We start from the raw sequence: 20,296 nt of genomic DNA, 5'->3' as shown, positions 1-20,296 counted from the left end.
GAGGTGTTGGAACAATGGCAATCTAGTTGAGAGGAATGACTAAAAGGCATAAAAAGGGGAAAGCATCATGGTGGGATGGGAGGAAAGTCAAAGGAAACAGAGGAAAGATCTAGGAAGTAAAGCTAATGATAGACGCATGACATATGTAAATATATTAATTCCTAAAAATACAGGTATTGACCTTTGCCATATTTATATGGCAATACATTGAGGAAGTGGACAGACTTTGGGCCTCTGCTCAAGTACTCCCTCAACACAGGAACACTTTGTTCTAACAACCTGGCATTCTGTGATGCTCACCCTCCAGACACAATCGCTGAAGACAAAGTGGGTGTAGAAGCAAATGCGGTGAAGAAAACTGATGGTGCCCAGCCATCAAAAGATACCGTATCTGGGGTCTTAAAGGCTTGAAGTTAAACAAGCATCCATCTAACAGAGAAGCAACAAGTCCACATGGAAGAAGCACACCAGCCTGTGCAATCATGAGATGTTGACAGGATCAGGAAACAGGTATCAGAAGACCCAAAATAACAACAACAACAAAACGTATTGGTGAGAATGAGGGGGATCAGAGCAGAGACTGACCCAAAACTCATCTGTAGACAATAAGACATCCCCTCATAAAGGGTTACAAGGAAGGGGTGAGTCAACCAGGGTACAACATAGCTCCAATTAAACAATATTACTCTGGTTCCTTGAGGCTTTTACACACACACATACACACCACCATGACCCCAGTCCTGCCTTTCAATTCTGGATAAACTACAGCATGAACACTGGTATAGATAAAAGCTCATGACACATGGAATCCAGGTCACATAAACCCCTCAGAAACAGAAACGCGAGTAGTGATATCAGGAGGGTGGGGGGAAGGCAGGGGGAGGAAGGGGGAACTGATCACAATAATTCACATGAACCCTCCCTTCCACCCCAGGGAGACAAACAACAGAAACATGGGTGAAGGTAGATAGCAGTTTGGTGTAAAATATGAAAATAATAATAATTTATAATTTATCAAGGGGTCACGAAGGTGGGAGTCGGGAGGAGCTGATACCAAGAGCTCAAATAGAAAGTACATGTTTAGAAAATTATGATGGCAACCTATGTACAAATATGCTTGATACAATTGATGTATGGATTGTTGTAAGAGCTGTAGGAGCCCGCCAAAAAATGATCTTTATTTTAAAAAAAAGGAAACCCAGCCCACGTGGGTATAAAACACAAGGAACGCAGAAACCAGTAAGAAAACTAGTTGCCATTGCATTGACTGCACCTCACAACAATCTCACATGTGGGAGAGCAGAGCTGTGCTCCCCCAGTTTTCAATGACTAAATTAGAAGTAGTTTCGCAGGCTTTTCTTCCCAAAACCCCTTTAATGGACTCAACCACCAGCCGTTGGTTAACAGTTGAGCTGGTTAACTATTTGCTTAACTCAAATACACAATGGGAACAGAATCAATGGAAATCGATATACTTTGTACAACTTTTCAGGATATAATTGAGCTATTGAATTGTACGATACGTAGACGAAGTGCCAGTAAAACTATCAAAAGAAAGAGAGAAGTGAAGTACTGATTCATGTCACAACATGAATGAACCTTGAAAACATTATGCTCAGTAAGAGAAATCAGGTGCAAAAGGATAATCACTGATGGTCTTAGTTATATAGACACTAAGGATTATTCACTGTTTCCAAGAATAGGAGGGAGGAGAAAATTTTTGTTTGGGGAAACTGTAAACTCAGTGCAATTGAATCACAGTGATTCTGTGTTAGTCTGGGTAGACTAGAGAATCAAATCCACAGAAACTCATATGTATATATGAGAGAGTTTTATATAAAAGGTACATTAAGAAAGCATCCCAACCCAGTCCAGTCCAAGCCCATAAGTCCAACATTAGCCCATATGTCCAATATCCATCTACAAAGTCCTCCTCAATCTCACAACACACACACAATGATGCCAACTGCACGAGGAAAGCTGCATCAGTGAGCGTGTAAGCATCTAGCACTGGCAGGGTCTCCATGGGACTGCTCCAGCACCCAGGGTTACATCAGGGAGGTCCATGTATGGCTTCTCCTCAGGGATGTCTCGCAGGAAGTGAGCCTTGCCAGCTGAAGCAGGGAACTGGCTAAGGAAGCCACACACTGGTCCAACCATCAAAGAGCAAGAGACCAGAGAACCAGAAGGGCGAGGCTCGCTGAGCCATTTATCTCTCCGCCCTTCAATTAATCCTACATGGGTTTATCAGCCAGGTTGGCACAATAAAGGTTGACTAGCACTGACTCCACAAGACAGAGTGGAACTGCCCCTGTGGGTTTCCAGGGCTATCAATCTTGAAGGAGCAGAAAGCTGGTTTCTCCCATGGAGCGCGTGGTGAGTTCAAATTGCTGAGCTTGCCTCAAGCAGCCCCACATCTGTAACCCACCACGCCCCTCTTTATGCTATGGTGGTGCAGTCTCTTGGTAAAGGGGAGTGAGAACGGTTATACAACCTGAAAACAGTAATTGATGCCACTGAATTCATATATATGAATGTAGTTGAATGGATGTATATATGTATATGTAGTTGATTGGATGTGTATCTTTTCACCATGGAAAACAAAAGGTAGAAAAAACTGATGAATTCCATCAATAAGGCACAGGATTCCCTGACCCAGGAGCTGAAGAAAGCTCTCACTGGCCAAATCTTGGATTATTTGGACCTCAAAATGAGTTCTGACAGCAATCATTAACAATAAAGTAACTCATAAGCCCACATCGATACTAAAACTACTTGAGAAAGGATGGGAAAAAAGGAGATCCAAAGAGAAGCCCCTCCTACAGAATGAACAAGAACAAAATGCAGAAGGAATGAAAGAGAGGTGAACATTTTACAATTAAGAGAAGTCATCGATGGGTGCTCAACTCTGGGGGTAGTGATTGATTGGGGAAGACTGGGGAGAAATCGGATCAACATCTTAACCAAGTGAAAAGCGGACACAGAGACAGACATGTACGAGCTGCCGCGTATACACATAGGAGTTTATGCATACACCCGTATGTCTGCCCCACACTTTGACTCCAGCGAATGCGGACTCTGGGCCACAGAGGTAGGCAGGGCTGACACCACAGCTGCATGCTCTGCACCTTGACTTCCAGCGGGCTGGCTGCCACGCCCGGGCCATTCGACTCTCCTGTGCCCACAAATGCTGTGGGGTGGGCATGGGGGGCGCAGAGGGAACGCACATCCTGCGCTCGGACAAAAGGGGTCTGCCTGGTGTCCCCCCAGGGCTGGAGCAGACAAATCTCCATCAGGTTTGTCTGGCACCAGCCCCCCGAGACCCAGGTCCCCTGGGCAACAGCCCCCCACTCACAGTGAGCCCATACTCTGCGACACTACATACCCAGCACGGCATGCCTGGCTGCCACCAGCCACCGGGAACCCCACTGCTCCCAGACTCAGTCACTAGCTGCCCCAGAGTAAAGTTTTACTTGTTTGTTTTCTAATTAGGGACATTTTAATTATTTCCCACATATTGGGAAACTATCAAAGTTATCTAATTACTAAAGAACTTGAAGATTGTCCAATTATTGAAAGCCACCTAATTCAATCTATGATTTCTTGACCATAACTTAAACCTTTATGATTCAAATATGATCAAAAGTAACATTTTCAGAATGGTTGAGGACAAAATTCACTTCTGGAAGTGTCATGAAGCATGTATGGTGTGTGCATCACATCAGAGCTGTGTAGAACAATCTCATCATCCCAACACATTATACATGTGTACATTATTCACACGATCATGCTATTTTGGGGAAAAAACACGATCTAGGTACATAAAAAGAAATGTAGCAACAATTGATGGATTCCATGAGTGTTTATTGATCTTCTAAATTTCTATAGATTTCAAGTCTTTAAATATTGAAGTCGGGGAAATTTTGAAACATTTAGTTCATTTAAAAATGCTGTGTTATGCTGGATTTAAAAACACCAACTATGTGCAGCTTACAAGAGTCATATTTCAACCTCAGGATACGGAAAAATTGAAAATAGGATAGAAAGGCAATCTGAGGTAGTTCTATCCATATCAGACAAGATAACTATTAAGAAAAAAATATTACCACAAAAAGATTACCTCACAGTGATTTCTCAAAATTCACTTCACAAGATATTAAACTCTAAAATTATATATATGTATATATATGTGTGTGTGTTACATAGAATTGCTTCTATAAAGCAAAATTGCTGGGAACTATAAGAACAGCTAGGAAGCCCTGGTGGCAGCAGCTGCAAACGACAAGGACAGCAGTTCAAGGCCACAGCAGCTTCCCAGGAGACAGATGAGGCTGTCCCATGATGGAGTTGCTCTGAGTCTGAATCAGCCTGATGGCAGCGTGTTTTTTAAAGAAGATCTAGAAACCCCACATTCACATTAAAGATTTTAAATTAAATCTCAGTGTTCAGTAGAGCAGGAAGCCAAGTAGCTTTCCATTGAGAGGGAGGAATTCCAAATATCCAAAGACTCAAAGTACCCAGACCTCTTTAGAAAAAAGTATTGTAGGATGTGTTTTTGCTTTAAAAAAATAAAAAGAAAGAAAGAAAAACAAGTTAGATACGAAATAGAAGAACATGATAAAGTAAGTTCTAAAAGTTCTTTGATAGAGAAAATGATAAATTAACTCTAGAAGTAATATCTGAGATCATCTTAACATGAGGCACGATGGAAAAGAAGAACCGGAGACACTGTGAACATTCTTGACTCATTCAGGAAAAAGCTATAGATTTTGATTAACTCTAGGACAGAGAAATGCTTAAATACAAGAGTGGGGTAAAAAAAAAGTATGGTTACAGACCGAGCTGCTGGCAGGTCCCCTCTAGCTGAGGCAAGATCCTGAACAGCCTAACAATCAGGCAGGGACCACTGTCATCCTGATTATGGGGATCGAACTCCCTACCAGGCCAGTTGTCCTCCCTATAGACACGCGAATTAGTACTGGGTGCAAGTATCTCTTAGATGTCCCATGACAGAAATTTCTTCCCTGCATTTTGAATGTTGACGGGGTGTTCTCCCTCTCATGCATCATTTTGTATTTTTGGCTTCACAATAAGATGACCGTATCCTCACCCCTTAGAGCCATTTGCCTTGCACTGCTTTCTGTTGGGTTTCCCAGTTGTGAAGCAAAGGAAGAATGCATGTATGATAACTGATGCAAGGTGGTGTAGGGAATGAAGGGGGGGCAGTCTGGAGGGAAGGGGTATTTGGGGAGTGAACAGTGAGAGGCGAGGGGAGAGGGAGCACTAGAACTGAGAGTGATTGCTCAGCTCAGTTTGAAGGCGCTGTGACCTTGGGGGGACAGGACTCTAAGGTAGATGTGGTGATGACTGTACAACTCCCCTCGAGGTGATTGAGCAACCAAAGTGATCAATTATATGATATGTGAATTATGTGTCGATAAAACTGCCAGGAAAAAAATGTTTAAATAAAAAATTTTAAATGGAAGGTTAACGACTAGAAAGAGGCGCGCTGGTGGCACAGTGATCAAGTGCTCAGCTGGGCCAGCAACCACTACAGCCTAGCAAAGCTGCTGGGCAGTTCTACTGTCCTATAGGTTCCCTGTGCATTGAAGCAACTTGCCAGCGTACAACCACTGGAAAAATACAAGGAAGTTCATGTTGTTTGAGAGCCACTAGAGTGGAAAGAAGAAATAGCAACACAAGCAAGCAAGCGAAAGTGATCCAAAGCGGGAAAAAGAACAAAACGAGCAAGTCTGCTCACAGTCACGCCAACGCACACACATTAATGACTCGGACAGAGGGGATTTATCATCAGGGGAAGCAAAGTTATGGGCTAGTGACAGGGCTGTTTATTACCCCTCAAATGATGCCCGAAAGAGTGTGTGTACACACACACACACACACACACACACACACACACATATATATATATATGATCTGAAGAGAAACCAGAGTATTGAGGGCTTTTTTAAAAAAGGGATCGAATACCTATTCCGGAAAATTGCTAACGATAAAAGAATCGGGGTCGTTACAATAACATCAGACCAAAGAGTTCAAGGGAGCTACCACTGAGAGATAAAACAAAGTTGTATATTTCTATTTTTTTTAAAAATACAATCCCAAAATTCATGATCACAGTAAAAATATTGGAAAGGATAAAAGAAATGGGTAGTGGGGGCACAGGGCACTAACCCACCCAAGGGGAGGGTATCGTTTATATCTCCACAGGGAAAGAGACCAGACTTCAACCCAGTGCCGCAAAGTGTGAATGCAACATGCCAGCGTGGAGTAGGGAACAAGTGGAGAGGTCTGAGGGACCAGCCCCAATCCCAACTACGTGGACACCTGCCACTCCCCCCAGAACAATGTATTTCAGAGGACAGCACTGAAGCTGCAGCTCCGGGAGAGGGACATGTCTAATCACACAGGAGCAAATGAAGGGAGAGGAAGAGAAAGTGGAGCACATCCTGGCCCACCAAGTCTTGCTCAGAGCAGCCAATCCTCAGAGAAGACCACATGGCCGACCCCACTATGAGACACGACGTCCCTCACTGACCCATAGCCCCACAGGGGACAACACTGAAGACACAGGGTGGGAATTCCGCCTGATCTGATCCCACCACACCAAGGCAAAACACTAAGGGCAAGGAACAGAACAGCAAGGGGAACAGAGCAACAAAATACCCAAGGAGTACCAAAAATAGATTTGGGGGCCAGGGCTTGGCACCCCATCAGACTCCACTGGAAAACACTCCTAAAGGTCAACAAACAGTCCTTGAACTAACTATAAGCTTTTCTTTCTTGTTGTTGTTTGGGTTTTTTTTTTTTTGTCATTGGCTTGTTGGTGGTAGTGTTTTGTTTTATTTTGTTGCTTGGGTTTGCTCTTTCTTGTTTTGTACATGTTAGTATCTCCACAGGTCTGTCTAAATAAGATAGGCTGGATGAACAATCTAGAGGAGAAAACAATGGGACTGACAGTTCCAGGAGGACATGGGAGAGGGGAGGTGGGGGTGGGGGGAAGCAGTGGTGTTCACAAACCCAAGGACAAGAGAACAACCAGTGATCCAAATCGGTGGTGAGGAGGGTGTAGGACGCCTGGTAGGGTGTGACCAAGGGTAATGTAACTGAGAGGAATTACTGAAACCCAAATGAAGATTGAGCATGATAGTGGGACAGGAGGAAAGTAAAAGGAAAGAGAGGAAAGCGCTAGGAGGCAAAGGGCATATATAGAGGTCAAAATAAAGGCACGTACATATGTAAATATATTTATATATGAGAATGTAGAAAAAGATCTATGTGTATATATATATATATATATATATATATATATATATATATATATATATATATATTTAGTATTAAGTTAGCAGATGGACATTGGACATTCACTCAAGTACTCCCTCAATGCAAGAATACTGTGTTCTATTAAACTGGCATTCTATGATGCTCAACTCCGTGATACAATCACTGAAGACAAATGGGTGCATAAGCAAATGTGGTGAAGAAAGCTGATGGTGCCCGGCTATCGAAAGAGATAGTGTCTGGGGTCTTAAAGGCTTGAAGGTAAACAAGCAGCCATCTAGCTCAGAAGCAACAAAGTCCACATGGAAGAAACACACCAGCCTGTGTGATCACGAGGTGTCAACGCGATCAGGTATCAGGCATCACCAGAACAAAAAAATCGTATCATTGTGAATGGGGGGGAGTGTGGAGTGGAAACACAATGCCCATATGTAGGCAATTGGACATCCCCTTGTGGAAGGGTCATGGGGAAGAGACGAGCCAGTCAGGGTGCAGTGTAGCAAAGATGAAACATACAACTTTCCTCTAGTGCCTAAATGCTTCCTCCCCACTATCATGATCCCAATTCCACCTTACAAATCTGGCCAGACAAGACAATGTACAGTGGTGTAGATAGGAACTGGAAACACAGGGAATCCAGGGTGGATGATACCTTCTGAACCAGTGGTAAGAGTGGCGATACTGGGAGGGTGGAGGGAGGGTGGAGTGGAAAGGGGCAACTGATTACAAAAATCTACGTATAACCTCCTCCTTGGGGGATGGACAACAGAAACGTGGGTGAAGGGAGACGCTGAACTGTGTAAAATATGACAAAATAATAATTTATAAATTATCAAGGGTTCATGAGGGAGGGGGAGCAGGGAGGAAGGAGGTAAAATGAGGAGCTGATGCCAGGGGCTTAAGTGGAAAGCAAATGTTTTGAGAATGATAAGGGCAATGAATGTATAAGTGTGTTTTATACAATTGATGTATGTATGAATTGTGATAAGAGTTGTATGTGCCCCCAATAAAATGATTTAAAAACATTGGAAAGAAATACATTACATACATACGCGCGCGTGCGCACGCACACACACACACACAGACAGATCTAATACCCTTAGAATCCACTGCCTCACCTATACATATACTCCAGGTTTCTTATCAAATATACCACAATTATTTTAGTGATGAAATTATTTCTCCCCCAGTCATAATGCATACCGGTCCCCTGGAGCTTCCTGGTTTTGACCCCAGTTATAGGCTGTAGGTGACAAGAGATAGTTGTCATGGGTCTTGAGAACAAGCACCCCTTTGGCAACCCACCTGACCAACGGGTTCTCAGAGGGTTTCCCAGCAAAGGGAGGCTGGCTAGTCTGTCAGATACAATGGGTGAGGGGCTTCTGCTGGCAAAGGAAGCCCAGGTGGCTTGGTTTCAAGGTGATTAGTTTTATCTGCCTCCAGCCAGGTAATTTCATTCCAAGTTTCAGAATTCCATTCTTTCCTAATCAATGTTCTAATTTCAACAAGAGAAACTTGCCAAGACTGGGACAATCCAACAATCACAATTCAACATTCCTCCCAATTCAATTTTTTAAATGTGATTTTCAGCAATCACCAACCCCAATGGCTACAAGAAAGAGCAATTCTTTCAGGGTTGTCATAGGAGCGAGAGGTAAAGAACTTGGTCTTGCTGCTTGCTTTCTGTAAGCACCATAGGGAACCCAGGGAAACCCAGCGGGCAAGGCAGTCTCCGTAGTCACCGTGACTGCCAGTATGATCGGCTATGGGAGGTTTTGCAGCCCAGGGCCCTTCCCCGCATCGACATCTCATCGTAACTAGCTGCAGGTTAGCTCAATGGTGACACCATTGCCTGGCACAGATTACCCGCATCCCGCTTCCCATACTGCAAAGAGCTCAGTGCTGCATGCGGCCGAGATTTAAACTCATTGTCTTCATGTCAGTTCCATTGTACAGGGACCCCACAGGAGAGAGTAGACCTATTTCTGTGGGTTTCCACGGCTATAACGCTTTACAGGAGCAGGAGGCCTCTGACCGCTGACTTTGGGGTTAGCAGCCCAAGGCATAACTACTTCCTCATGAGGACTATGGGGGGCGGGGCCACGAGAGGGGGTCAGGCGCAGTTAGAGGGAGGAGGGCGTGTCTGTGTTCTCAGATCACTCCTGATACTAATTCTGTATCAATCAAGGTGCAAGCAGGAACAAATACTGCATAATTTGAACCAACCCCCACCCCACCCCCAGAAAACATTGCCACCAAGTCTATTCCGATTCATGGGGACCCCATATGTTACACAGCAGACTTGTTCTGTAGAGATTTCCTAGCTTTATCTTTATGGAGTTCGATTGCATAAAGGCCTGCCTTCTAGGCTGTTGCTGGGCAGGCTGGAAGTACGAAGCTTTGAGTTAGTAGTCAGCACAACGCACCACCCAGGGTCAAGATCGACTCCTGGAAGTGAGCGTGGTTGGGTTTGGAAGGAGCCTCACCATTTGTGCAGGGAAGGTTTCCTGGACCGGTCCGTGTACAATGGTAGCAGAGAAAGGAGAAGCTAGGACCAACAGAAGCGTAGGCAAGACGTGAACAAACCTAGACGGGAGCCCCCCTTCATGTGGGATCCAGATCTTCTTAGAGAGGATGTGAACCCCAGACAGGATGGCCACCAGCTGCCCTGAGCCAGACTGGTTCCGGGCCCGGCGCCGAGGCCAGTGCTCAGGCAATCTTCCATGAGGACTCCACAGCCAATGCACGAGTGGAAATATGGCAGCCATGCTCGCTGGAGGCCGAATGGCCCTGCGTTTCCCGCATATATGTGGCCAACAGGCATGAAGAACCAAACACATGTGGCCTTCGGACTACCTGCCTGGCTGCTAGGAAGCAGGGTAGCCAGGAAAGTCAGAACCCAAACTTGTTCCTGGCCATCAAACAGGATCAATTGCATGTCACAGGCCCAGCCCCGAGAGTGGGGATTTGCTGCTGCTGCATCCCAGGCAGCTTTTGAAGCAGCCCCATTTAAACAAAGATGACAAAAACCAGCATCTTGCCTCGTATCTAGCGTCCTTACCTTACAGCGAAGCTGAGCCTTTGACAAGTGTGAGAAGTACCCCCTTCAAGGCTGGCTAGGCCTTAGGTCAGAGCCTGCCCAGGCAGCTCTATGACCGCATCTCCAGCCCTGGGAGAAGCGGATACGGGGCGCTGTCCCTTCAGACCCCTCCTCCTCCTACTTTAAAGTTATGTACATTTACCCTCACTCTAAAACAACTGAACCAATCCCTACTTGCAACAGATTCTCCATCTCAATCACCTTCACTCGCTGCACATGGCAGCCTTTAACAATCACTGGGAAGGCTGACACTTTCCTTGCATCAAAATAAAGCCAAATAAGAACCTCATGCGCCCGTTCCATGTTGCGCACATTCCTGAAGAGGCGGTTAGGAATGCATCTCTGTCGTTCATACCTCGGGGACTGCCTGGACTCAGCTAGCAGACTGGGCTTCTGGGTGATGATGGAGTTTTGCAGATACAAAGACACACACAGCTGGTGGGGCAGGGGTGGGATTCAGGCTCCTTATGAAGGCGCAAGCTGCCCTTTCCCGGACCCTCTGAGCCTGGGACTGGCTGTTTGCTCTGAATAGGAGCAGCAGCTGCTAAGGAGCTCAACTCCTACAGATGGGTAAATGTCACAAACACCTCGCCTCCAAAAGATGGTGGGGCGTGACCAGCACGGGCCTGAACTATCTCTGTCTCGCGATCGCCACAAGGAGAGCATTGCTTGCTAAAAGCAAAGAGGACGTGAAGCCCTGATGACTGAAGAGAAAAGACTACAACCTTCAGTATGGATCACACCTCAACAGAAAACAGAAATCCCCCCACTGCACCAGGAAAGAAAGCAGCCTCGTGAGAAACGCGGAAAATACCGACGTTGTCAGCGATTCCATTTTACTAGATCCACAATCGATGTCCATGGGAGCAGCGTCAAAAACTTCAAATGACACCGTGTTAGTCTGGGTGGACTAGAGAAACAAATTCATAGACACGCATCTGTAAGAAAGAGCTTCATATACAAGAGTAGTGGAATACTGAAAAAACAGCCCAGTCCAGATCAAGTCCATAAATCCAATATTAGCCCCTAGGTCCAATACCAATTTATAAAGTCCTTTTCAGACTCATGAAACACATGCAATGACGCCAAATGCAGGAAGATCACAGGCCAGTGGGTGGGAAGTCTTGTGGATCCAATGGTGTTGTAAGCATCTCAGCGCTGGTAGGGGTCTCCACATGGCTCCTCCAGCTCTCTGAGTATCTCAACAGCAAGAAAGGGAGGTGGAGAGACTGGGTCTGGCTTCCAGTGAGCTAGTTTTCTCTGTCCCGCCTCCAAATTAGGTCATCAAGCTGCGACTGATAGGCTAGACTCCACCCCTTCGTTCAAGTTGAAGGAGATTATGTAGCTGCCATAGACACATTCCATTGGGAAACTCTTGCCGCCCAAGTTCTCTTCAACGCGTTACAGAGCAGAGCTGTCCCTTTGAGGGTTATGGTGTGTCGGACCCAAGACACGGTCTGTCCAGTGGTCTCATATGTGAGTGAAAGGTGGACACTAAGGACGCCTAAGGGAGACTTGATTGACAGAGCTAGTGAGAACTATGAAATAAACCACGCAAGAGCAGGTACGTCTTGGAAGACGTACAACCAGCATGAACCTTCTAAGTGAGGATGGTAAGACTTGGTCTCACGTACTTTGGACAGGTCGTGAGGAGAAGCAAGTCACGCTGGGTGAAGCAGGTCAGCCAGGAAAGGGGAACATGTTCAGAGACGGAGTGACAGGCTCGCTGCAGCAAGGAGCACAGGCAGGGCAGCGATTTTGAGGAGGGTGGACCACTGCACACTGTTTCCTTCTGTTGGACTCAGGGTTGCTATGTACTTCCAAGTGGCCCTGAGCACCTTCCAGCAGGATGACCTCAGAATGAGTAAGTCGGCCAGTCATTGAAAAGCGCATGCACAGTTCTACTCTGACGCACACCGAGCCCGTCACCAGCAGGCAGAAACTGCTGGGTGGCACCGAGTGGAGGTTATCTTGTTGCTTGTTACGCTCTCTACCTCCAAGTCACCTTACCAGGGGACCCATGGCTAGGATTGGGGGAAAACATTTACCAGGGCCTCCAGGAAATGCTGCCAAAAATGGAGTCCTTTAAAAAAAAAAAAAGGCAGCTGGTCATAATCTAATAAGCAAAGCCATGACCATGATGTAATTATTGTCCTTGAGGATGAAACCTCATAATAATATTACTTTCACTGATCTAGGTCACTTCCAAGATGACGATCCTATGTGGGTTTTAGAGACATTATCTAATTTCAGGAGCTCTAAGTGCTCAGCCCGGGTCAGGAATTACTCATCTTCTCGTTCCATTTTACAAATGAGCCCCGGGAAGCATGGCTGCAGGGCCCACCCTGGGAAAGGCTGTGTCTTCTGCGGCCGCTCCCTGGCCCCCCCCTCCGGTGGACTCCACCCGCGCCCTGGGTCCCAGGTTCTACTCTGACTACAGCCTGTGTCCTCTCCCTCCTGCTTTCAAAGCCCAGGGAGTCACACAGGGAACCCCGCCCGCAGACCCGTGTACCTGTGAAGACACAGTCAGCTAGCCAGCTTGCACCATGTAAGCAACTACGGGGAGAAGGGCTCCCCTTTCCAATGCGACAATAGTCTGTTTAGTTAGCAACACAGATAACGGTGCTTCCTGTAAGCAGGGGCTCAAACACCCCACTGTCTGGAGTCAATTCCGACGGAACCGGACTATAGGACACACTAGAACTGCCCCTGTGAGGCGCGGAACCTTTACGGACTGGAGAGCCTCCTCTTTCTCCTGCAAAGCAGCTGATGGTTTCAAACTGCCGACCTTTCCGTGAGCAGCCGACCATGGAACCCTCTGGGCCAAGCCAACAGGACCTTAGTAAACAGGGTTAGAGTGCCCATTGATCAAGGTATGTCTGGACTTACTGGTGCTTCCTTACGAATCTGTAGTGAACAACTCTGCATGGTTTTCGCCATTTCAAAGATGTGAGGGAAATACAGGTTAGTAAGGAAGCACAAGTAAGCCTGTGCTTATCTTGCTTCCGGCGTTTTCGGTCCCTGCCGGGGACGGTACATTTGAAAAGCAGCTTAGATTTTCTGGGAAAGCACTGTGGAGGTGGGACACGGGTGCCAGTCATACCTCAACCCGGAATCTTTGATGTGAAGATGTAAAATGGCTTACCACAGATTAATAGGTAAGCACAAGTAAGTGATGCCTACCTTGCTTATTGGGCAATACGACACTGGATGTAAACGTCCTACAAATACTCACTCATGAAGCTTTAGCATAATCTGGAGATTGTACCTGCTGCCATCAATCAATTCAGACTCACAGGGAGCCTAGGGACAAAGCAGAAAGCAGACCTGCCCCAGGGCGGGGGTGGGGGGGGTGTTCAAAGGCTATGGAACTTTCTGGAAGGACACTGCCCTTGCTCTAACCCAGGTTTTCTCAATCTTCCTGACCCTGTGACCCTTTCATACAGCATCTCATGTGGTGGTGACTCCCAATCGTAAAATGATTTTTGTTGCTACTTGATAAGGGTTGTTTTGCTCCTGTGATGAATCGGGTGACCCCTGTGACAGGGTCATGGAATAGCTGGTGGTTCCCAATGACTGACCTTTCAATTCGCAATCAAGCTTAACCACTGTGCCATCTGGGGCCCATTAGATTATTAGGCCCATTTTATAAGCTAAGAAGCCGAGGCACAGAGAGGGTAAGAAAGTTACTCAAGGTCACAGAGCTAGCAACGAGGGTTTCAAATGTACAGTACTTTCAATCCCCTCTCCCCCGTACCCTGACAACCCGTGTGGCTTAGACCATGCACACTGAGTGTAATGTCAAGGCCACTCAGCCTTTACAGAGAAAGAAAAGGGCCGAATCGCGATCTCAAATGTTTGAGAGGGATGTTGGGGCAGAAACGGAACAAAGAAGATGTGAGGCTTTTCTGCTTTCAGCTTGACTGCCAGTCCCTCGTGGCCACGGTCAGCCACAGGTATTTGATGTCCCCTGAAGTCAGTAGATGACATCACCACCTTTCCTTGCTGAGAACCAGAAGAGCACATGACTTCAGGGCTGATGCTGTCCTAAGGAAGGAATGCGCCTCCTCCACCCACTGCAGCCGTGAGCACCTGATTTCTGGTCTGGTTCCCAAAAGAAGACCTTTGTCCATGAGATTCTTGGGAACTGAGCAAAGAAGCAGCCAGGAAATTCCAAGACTGGAAAGTCACAAAGATGGGTTGATAGGATCCCCAAAGAAATTCTTCAATTCTTCCGAGAAGGAGGGAAGGTAGGGAAGACAGACAAGACAAAATGAGAGAGAGAGAGAGAGAGAGAGAGAGAGAGAGAGAGAGAGAGAGAGAGAGAGAGAGAGAGAGAGAGAGAAGAGAAGAGAAGGGAAGAGAAGAGGTGGGCACCTTCCCCTGAGAACTTCCTTAGTTCCTGGCTGCTCTTGCCATATTCTGTTCCAGTCCAGGGAGACGTAGGTTCTGTTCTTAGATAGCCAAGACTTTCCTGCTGCAGCCAAACAAAAGCTCCAAGAGCACTGCATAGAGTGCTAGGAGGTTCATGGACTATCAGAAGTTCATGGAACAAGATCTTGGGTTCCAAACAGCCCCTGAAGCCTCTGACCTCAACAGTGAAAGAAACTGAACAACTACACGTGCAGACCCAGCTAATCAGACGGAGGTCAGGTAGTGGCGCAGGTGTGTAGGGGCTGTGTTGCCAGTCAGGAAAGTCAAGGTGCCTGGAGGAAGGTCAAGTGAGAGAACCCCTGTGACTGCTCATGATAAATTGCCAAGGACAATAAGAGTCGCAAATGTCTCCCTCCCAGACTTAGCTTCCAAGCCTCACTCTGCTGAAGGGTGTGAACGCCGAGGGCTGTGGCCCTGGTCTGGCACAGAAAAGACATTTCTAGATGGAGCTAAAGTTGAGCATCCATGTTGTAGTGGCCAGAGGTTGAAGGCTTTTCTGTACTCGGCTGAATTGGGAATGCTCAGGCCATGGCCATGAAAATGGGGAGGAGACCCGTCTGAAGCAGTAAGGGGAGGTTTCGCAGATCCCTGCAGGAACCCTGGTGACAAGCTGGTTACTTGTTGACCTGCTAAACTGCAAGTTCAGCAGTTCAAAACCACCAGCCATTTCTTGGGAGAAAAAATGAGGCCCTTCTCTTCCATAAAGAGTCAGTGTTGGAAACTCACAGGGGCAGTTCTACCCTGTCCTACAGCCTTGCTAGGAGTTGGCATTGACTCGATGGCAGTGAGGTCAATTTGAGGGGGGAGGGTGTTGGGGGTGTAGGTCCAGACAATGCTATATGGACCTGGTGGCCATGCTACAAGGCACAATTTGCCCTTCCCCCCAAATGAAGGGGGACTCTTTCGATCAATTCCTGTTGAATAGCTAGGCTCTCCCAGAAATCCATAATGTTTAAGTTCCCACACCTGGTCCAAATCAAGCTGGTCAAACATGAACCCCTTGCAAATGTTTAAGGCAGCAGTTCTCAACCTGTGGGTCACAACCCCTTTGGGGGTCAAACAACCCTTCCACAGGGTCGCCCAATTCATAAGAGTAGCAAAATTACAGTTCTGAAGTAATAACAAAAATAATTTTATGGCTTGGGGTCACCACCACATGAGGAACTGTATTAAAGGGTCGGGCCATTAGGAAGATTGAGAACCACTGGTTTAAGGTAACATCTAAATTGTTTAGTTTAATCAGTCTCAAACAGTGAAACTTTGAGCATGTAGTAAATATTGATAGTGTAGAATAAAACTGTTCAATTACTTTTTTAAAATGTAAATGCAAAACTAGATAATGAGAACGTATCTGAGTGGAGGGTGGGGTGGCAGTAAATTGGGAATGGAAATCTTCTTTTAGAGACAATATTAGAATGGAGATCCAAATGACCCTTGACAAGCTCTAGGCCAGGGGATGAGCTCTCTAGGTAAGGCGACATGTACAAAGCCCCTGAGGCAGTAACACATCTGGACTGAAGAACAGAAAACTACACAGCAATGAAGAGAAAGAGCAGGGGTAGGGTTCTGAGAAGCAGGCAGAGACAGGGCGTGTAGATTTCTGAAGGCCATTTGTGTTGAATTCTTCCCTCTGCCCTCCTTCCCAGTGCCTCTGCGTTGTGCTGGAGAAGGTTGACCTTTATGGACCATTTTCCACGGGCTCTGACTTCTAGATAGGATCAGCCCAGGGCACACCCCAGCAAGTCTGAAGAGGGAGGGCTGGTGAGAGAGGGTACTTATTTTCCCATCTTCCTTCTTGCAGGATCTCCACCAAAGGTCACAGCTTCTGTCTGGTAGTCCCTTTACCTAGGCTGCTTCTCATTATCCAGTGCTTCCTCCTCCACCCCTTCGGACCATGGGACAGTGCCACCTGCTGCCAGCCTTGGGTATTGCACTATTTCTCATAGTTTCCCTGTACCTCTTCTCTGATACTCAAAAGTCCCTTTATTTAACTCTCTCCGGTGATCCTAATTTGAGTGTGTCATCTGTTTCCTCCTGGGATTCCGACTGGCACATCATAATAAGGTGTTTAAATTTTGTTAGTAATCTTCTTAAGTCCTTTGATAGCGGCTTTCTCTTCTGTGAAGCTACATCACAGATTTTTTTTAATGCCTGTGTCCAAGGGCTTATCACAGTGTTTTATGAAACGTTTGATAAAAAGAAGCCCGTTGCCATTCAGTTGCTTTCGACAGAGTAAAGCAGCCCTCTAAGGGTTTCAAGGTCATAAGCTGTGTGCAAGCTGCATCGTTCTTCCCCAGAGGGGACTCGAACCACCGACCCTTCAGATAGCACCCCAGCGCTTACCCACTGCGCCACAAGGGCTCCTCGTGAAATGCATCGTGGCTTTATACAGCGTGGGGGACCCAGCTAAGTGGTAGTTGGGGGACAATTGGCCTGTGGTAAACAAAATGCTGGTGGAGGCCATGAAGTTCAAGTTGCAGTCAGCATTCCTTCCCAGGAACAGCCCTCTCTGGGAAACGAGGCCCTCGCTGGAAACCTCCGACCCCTCTGCAGGTTAAAAACTTCCTCTTCACCCCAGTGTTGGTTGGAAATGTCTCAGTTATAACCATATTTAGTCATAACCATATATATATATGAGTATAAATATCCTAAATAGCTAAGAGTCTACTCCTAACATACTTGTCTGGGAAAACTTCGGGCAGAGACAGCAGAACAAACACTCCCCCACCCCCCTACCCAGAAAAAAAACCCCTAAAAACCTTTCCCTCCATTTGAGTGGACATTGACTCCTTTCATTCATCTCAATCCAGGAGCCACTTGCTAAGAGGGGACATTGTCCACGCTCATCACTGCATGTCATGCTGGGGGAGGGGTGGTTGCTTTGTTTGCTCTTTGCATGTGTGTTTCCTTCATCGAGATCATGTAAATTTGCTGACAAAAGGAAATTTAGACCCAGCCCCGCGGGGAAATGGAGGTCAGAGTGGATTGTCCGGTTACAAAAACGCAGGGGGATCGTGTGCAGATGGGAATGTCTCCTTGCCGCCAGGCCTGAGGAAGCTGGGCCAGGTTCCCAGGCACTGACCCGCGGCTCCGGGAATGGAAAATCCCCTGGTGATATAAATTGTGGCCAGGCTTTCTCCTCACACCTCCTGAGTCAGAAGGGGCTGAGAAGTGTGTGGGCTCATAAAAAATGAAACGCAGCGAGGAGGAAAGGATGTCGGGGCAGGTTAAAAATAAAGCTTATCAGATGAGAATTAAACCCTGAGAATGTTATCTCTCCCCACAGGAGGGTGGGAAAAAAAAGTCCTGTCCAGGAGAACACAGGCCACAGGATGAATAAGCACAAAAATAGAAGGAAATGAGCCAGCAGACATGCTGGAGGAGGCCCTTCCAAGGTGCGTACTCTCCAGGCTGCTGGGCTGCACCCTGGCCGGGTGAGCAGGTTGTCAAGGCTGATGCTCCGGAAGGAATACCAAGAAGCCAGCCAGGCTGGGGGACTTGTCTGTTCTCTGGACACCAGTGGTTCCCAACCTTCCTAATGCTGCCACCCTTCCATACGGTTCCTCATGTGGTGGTGACCCCACCCCCAACCACAAAATGATTTTCATTGCTACTTCATAAATATAATTTTGCTACTGTTATGAATCAGACTACCCCTGTGAAAGGGTCATGAAAATTTTACTATGGAAAAATATAAATAACAAAAATAATAAAAGCACAGGTAGGATAAACAATCGACTCTAAGCATCATGTCCCTTAACTAAGTGTGAACAATCTCCAGCCTCACCATAATGCTTGGGTTGCTAAAAATACTTTGCCACGAAGCATACTACCCGGCTTTGCTGGGAATCGAATTGTGTCTCTCAAACTGCTGTCAACTGGGCAAGGCTGATTCTCAGTGCTGCATCACTGTCCTCCATTTGTGACTTGATGTAAGCCCACGTGTTGTAGGTGCTAACCTCTAGGCTATGAATGAGGCGGATCAGTGGCAGTTATGTACACGAGGTAGGAAATCACCTGCAGGATTCAAGTATATGTGGAATCCCTCTCTTTTGAAATATAAGAGAGATTAAACAACCAAGCAGAAATCAGAGGGACCTACTACTACCGAGGAAGAGAAGCTGAGCCAGAAGCACACCCTTTTGACCCAGGGCCCCTGCACGGGAAACTCAGGGGAAAACTGACGACAAGGAGCCAGCAGAAAAATCAAGCTTTTTTCTAGGGCCATTTTCCTTTCTTTCAGATTTACAGCCTCCTAAACTATGAGAGTATCAATTTTGATTTGTTAAAAAATTGCATTTTAACTGTTTTCCAGTGGCATAAACTACATCCCATCCTTACTAATGATTGGCCTTTAAGATGTATCTATGCTATAGGTCTATGGAAATCCACTTGGGGAATTTCTACGTCCCAGGTAGCAGAATCCCTAGAGCCCTGGCAGTGCTGTGGGTTTTAAGGGCTCAGCTGCTAATGGAATGCCCCGTGGCTCAAAGCCACCAGCTACCAGAGGGAGGAAGGTGAAGCAATCTGCATCTGGAAAGATGTACAGCTTTGGAACCCTGTAGAAGAGTTCTCCGTCCGAAAAGGTTGCTGAGCCTGGGGAGTCTGAGAGTGGAACAGAGTTCCAATAGTCAGCTCATATGGCTACTAACAGAAATGGTTGGAGGTTTGAGTCTTCTTAGAAGTGCCTCAGAAGAAAGACCTGACCACCAGCTTCTAAAAATAGGAGTGGGTGAGTCAGAGCCAACTTGACAGCAAGTTGTGTGTGGCCTTCATGAATGTTTCACAATCTCTGAAAAGCCCTCCCTCAGTGTCTTGCTCAGGTCTCCTCATCCAAACCCAGCACTTGACCCCAGCTGAGTGAAGAGACACACACAGAAAGATATATATATATATATATATATATATATATATATATATATATAGAGAGAGAGAGAGAGAGAGAGAGAGAGAGAGAGAGAGACTTCTATTCCCATAGAGTTGCGGTAGAAGCCCACGGGGCAGTCCTACCCTGTCCCACAGGATCACTGTGAGTCAGAAGCAACTCAGTGGCAGTGAGACTGAGGTTTTATTTTTTTAATCCACTTGACAGTAACTGGTACGGTATAACGTATGGCTCCTAATGCATTTAAAATAATGAATCTTCCTCAACTATTTTTCCATGCGTTGACAAAACTGAGACAATGAACCACATCAGCCATCCTCTCTCGATGGTGTTTCCCAAACTTTAAACGATGAGTCACCAAATGATCTGTACAAAGGTTCTGAGGAATTTCAACACTAGGGAGCTTAAGTCCCAACTGCTTCCAAAAAAGCTGTTATAAGTGCTTAGTTTATCAAAGGTCAAACAAACAAGATTCAAAAGCTACAGATATTCGGTGCCTCTCAACACTCCTCGTGTTCACAGGAACCAAACGAGTGATGTGTAATTGGATTCAAAAGGTATCATTCCATAGCCCA

This window comes from Tenrec ecaudatus, chromosome 14 (genome assembly GCF_050624435.1).
Source record: "Tenrec ecaudatus isolate mTenEca1 chromosome 14, mTenEca1.hap1, whole genome shotgun sequence".
Lineage (NCBI taxonomy): Eukaryota > Metazoa > Chordata > Mammalia > Afrosoricida > Tenrecidae > Tenrec > Tenrec ecaudatus.
The sequence above is the reverse complement of the archived record's forward strand: the minus strand, read 5'-3'. Positions refer to the sequence as shown.